The sequence below is a fragment of the Meriones unguiculatus genome, chromosome X (assembly GCF_030254825.1).
Source record: "Meriones unguiculatus strain TT.TT164.6M chromosome X, Bangor_MerUng_6.1, whole genome shotgun sequence".
NCBI classification, from domain to species: Eukaryota; Metazoa; Chordata; class Mammalia; order Rodentia; family Muridae; genus Meriones; species Meriones unguiculatus.
In genome coordinates, this window is record NC_083369.1 from 126,954,719 (window position 1) to 126,959,057 (window position 4,339).

General features: G+C 37.6%; 1 pseudogene; it reads left to right on the forward strand.

Moving 5' to 3' along the window:
* The first annotated feature begins 822 nt into the window (after window positions 1-822).
* On the forward strand, window positions 823-1,198 carry LOC110542185 (small ribosomal subunit protein eS25-like; annotated as a pseudogene).
* The last annotated feature ends 3,141 nt before the right edge of the window (window positions 1,199-4,339 follow it).

Below are 4,339 nucleotides of genomic sequence, written 5' to 3' on the forward strand. Positions count from 1 at the left end.
AAGGTCCAAGAGCCATCAGAGGAGAAGGAGCTGGAGCAGGTTGTACAATAGGAGGAAAGCAAATTAGCTTAGAGGGTTAAAAATAAAGCAATAACTGCTCAGTTCTTGTGTTGTGAAGCTTGTTAAAATAATATAAAATATAATGTCAATTATTTGTGTGATGGCAAGGTTAAGAAATAAACTGTGAAACAAATACAGTTTTATATAAAAATAACTGTAACAGGTTAGGATGGGTCATTGGTTCTGACTTTCTGCTTTTCTTTCTTTTTTTTCTTTCTCTCTCTCTGTTTTTTTATTTTTTAACTTTTATTAATTACACTTTATTCATTTTGTATCCCCCCATAAGTGCCTCCCTCCTCCCCTCCCAGTCCCACCCTCCCTCCCCTTTCCTCATGAATGCCCCTCCCCAAGTCCACTGATAGGGGAGGTCCTCCTCTCCTTCTTCCTGATCTTAGTCTATCAGTTCTCATCAGAAGTGGCTGACTTCCTGCTTTTCAAGAGGACCTAAGTTTGGTTCCTAGTACCTGAGTTGGGTGGCTCTCAACCATCTGTTCTCCAGAGGATCTGATGTCATTGTCCTTTGCAGTTATGTGCACTCAGATACACATAGCTATACATATGCGCACATGCATGTATACACACACACCCACACTTAAAAATAATAAAAATTAATCTTTAAAATCTGGTTGTGTTTTTGTTACCTTGAAAGATCCATAGTCCAACAAAAATGACTGGTAATAATGCAGAATAGAAAGCTAGACTGCTTTTTTTCTGACATCTTAGTGAGGCTGCAGTGGTTGTTGCCACTCTTTGAGCTTTGCCATGCCGCCTAAGGATGACAAGAAGAAGAAGGATGCCGGAAAGTCAGCCAAAAAAGACAAAGATCCAGTAAATAAGTTTGGTGGCAAGGCCAAAAAGATGTGGTAAAAGGTAAAGTTCTGGAGAAGCTCAACAATCTAGTCCTGTTTGACAAAGCCACATATGACAAATTGTGTAAGAAAGTTCCCAACTATAAGCTTATTACTCCAGCTGGGGTCTCTGAGAGACTGAAGATTTGCCATTCCTCTGTCAGGGCAGCCCTTCAGGAGGTACTTAGTAAAGGACATAGCAAGCTGGTTTCAAAGCACAGAGCTCAAGTAATTTACACTAGAGACACAAAGGGTGTGGAGATGCCCCAGCTACTGGTGAAGATGCATGAACAGGTTCAAATAGCTGTGCATTTGGAGAAATAAAACTTTATTAAATAAAAAAGTGCTAGACTAGATTTGCAAAGGACAAACAATGATTCATCCCTTACAAGCCTGTGGGTTAAACCCTGAGTATGGGTAACTTACATGTCAAGTAGAACAATCACAGCCACATCTGCTAAAATAGAAAAATAAGTTCTACTTCTAAATGTATCAGTAGTTGTAACTTTCCTTTATGTTTTGGTTCTACTTGCTTTTCTTTGGCACTACTAGTCCTCTGTGTTACAAACTCATGCCACCTTCCTTTTAATCTATCCCACCATTGGATTCCTCCTTGAAGTTGTCATCTTGCATCTTGCAACATATATAGCAGCTCAAGACCTCGCATTTTGTATCCCAATGGCAAGAATTTGCCCTCAGAGGCTCTCGTGGACCTACACTCATTGGTTCATTGGTATCCTTTGCCACAATGCCTGCACGTCCTTGGAAACCTAGGCATTCTTTCTGTTTGATATTTAGGAAAACCATTCCTCTTAGAAAAGACGCATTCACTGTTTTTTTTTTTAGCAAAAAGTAACCTGTTTCTCACAATTAATCACTGGGCATTTTGAGATATGAGACCTTTAGTAGTTTGGTCACGGTTTCTTTGTAAATGACTGAATTTCCTACAATTGAAGCACCTGGCATTTTGATATAAGAGACATTTTGCTTTCCTATTTTGACCATTTTTTGTTGTTGTTGTTGTTGTTTTTGTGTCTCGGATCCCTCCCTTTCAAACAGCAATTTTTCCAACTGCTCAGCCATTCTCCTAATCCTTTTTTGAGACAAATTATATAAAGAGGAGAAAAAAAGAAAAAAGAAAGAAAATTTCCTCTGGAAGCAAAGCAGGGGATAGCCCAGCAGAAGCAGCTGCAATAAACCTTTTGTGGACATCTTGAAACAAAATATTCATCACTTCTTCCCCTTCCATTTCTTGTGGCATTTGAAACCAGATTTCTTACTCTTCCTAGTCCTACATTGAGCTCCACTTTTAGCCAGTCTTTGCTACTTTGTGGGTTCATTTGTCACTCTTCCACACTTCCCTATCCTTATTCCAACCCCTTAATGTTAGGTAAGAGAAAAGGAGGGATAGAAGGAGAAAAGGGCATGGTTATCATTAGACCACTTTTTGCTCATTTTAGGGATATCAAGTTTCTTGGGGCAAGTTTGATCTTCAAAGTCAGGATCTCTAGATGGCATCCACAACTTTTCATTTCCTGTGGAAACATAAGCAAACCCTTGTCCCTAATGCAAAACGTTTACAGGCTTCCATTCTGATGTTAACACATCATTATAGTATATGGTCTGATTTAATTCAACCGTTTTTTTTTCTATAATCCATTGTCTCTCAGATGCTGTTGTTCCTTTTTCATTAACATTTCTGTGTTTTTTTTTTAAAAAAAAACAAAATTCTCACTACAAATAATCATTAATATATTTTTGTTTTTCTCTTTTTATACAATCTGAGGCATCAAACCTTTGAAACATGCTTTTTAAAGATGACTCTCCTGGGACAAGCATAGCTGTGGCTTTTCTGGCTCTTGTGCGTTTGGGGGTTATTGGTTGATATAATCATGTTACTGTTGCTTAAACCTTGCATTTTTTTAATCTTGAATTTGTGTTTTCTAAGATACATGATAGTTTCAAATTAAGATCCTTAAGAGACAAGAATTACACCAAACTCCTACTACAAGAAATCTAGAATCTCCTCTCCAATCAATAGGTAAAAGTAAAAAGAAAGTTCTATGTTCTTTTTAGGCAGAAATTATACCTCTTATCAGCAGGGAAGAAGTTATAAAAGAACAGAAATCTCTTCCACTCTGAGCTGCATGTAACGAATGCATTACTCACAAGAAAATACTCATCATACACCAAAAAATGGAGGGACATAGGTGCTGTGTAAATAACCTGTAAAAGGTCACAACCCACATGGTATAAGGCTTTGGAGTACCTTTCTTATGCTCATCACTCTCACGATTTTTCACCAGAGTATCTTTTTCTTTCTTGATATCCCCCTCTTTTTATCACTATTCATGTGTTCCTGGCCTAATTGGTTGCAGAACACAAAGACCTAGAAATTCATCAGGTACCCTCCAAAGTCAGTATACATCTAGAAGAACATGGTATCAATTACTCTGGCTGCTTCTGTTGCAGTAGAGGCACAAAATTAGAACTAAATAGAACACTGTTCTAATCTTATTTAAAAGTTTCAAAATAAGCCCTGAAAGTTTCAAAGTGCTTCCAAGTGATTTAACTCCATTCTTGAACCAACCTAAGAATATTTATAGAAATAAAACAATATCCAGACCAACTGCTTTCTGGTTGTTTTTTAAGGCCTATTCCCCAGGAAGAAATAAATGCACGCTCACTATTGTAAATTAGACCTAGAACCCATAACTGCAGAGATCACAGGCCGTAGTAGTGAATCTACTACTAATATTCTGCTACATAAGAATAGCATTAAATGGTTCTCTAAATTCATATTTATACTGATAGTTTAATGCAGATTTCAGAATTCATCAGAGAAGTTTCTTTGTATAGTGGATGGTAGTCAAGTGGAAACTTGGCATTAATCAAAGTAGAGAGAATAGTGTTAATGGAGCACTTAGCCACAAATAAAATATCTTACATCTCTCTGATACTTAGGGTCAGGAACCATCCCAGAAGAGAGGATGGAAAGATTGGAAGAATAGAGGTCCAGAAGGACCAGAGAGAAACTGTCTTTTGGGCATAACAGGATTGCTGAATTCCACAATCACAACAGCTGTGGTTGCTTGCACAAGAATTATAGAAGATCAAGCCAGTCAACACTAAAGGTGGGGTTATGGAGGTGTTCATGAGTCCCCAGTCCTGAGGAGTTATCTGCAGTTGTTCCAAGTTTGTGTTGGGTCTAAGTATTTTTCTAGGGTAGTCTGTAAGGTCTTTTTGTATAAAATCATATCATTTGAAAATAGAAACAACTTCTTTTTTGTATATCTCTTATTTTCTGTTTTTGTTTTGTTTTGTTTTGTTTTCAAGACAAGGTTTCTCTGTTTAACCACCCTGGCTGTCCTGGAACTTGCTATGTAGACCAGACTGGCCTTGAACTCACAGATTTCTACCTTCCTCTACAT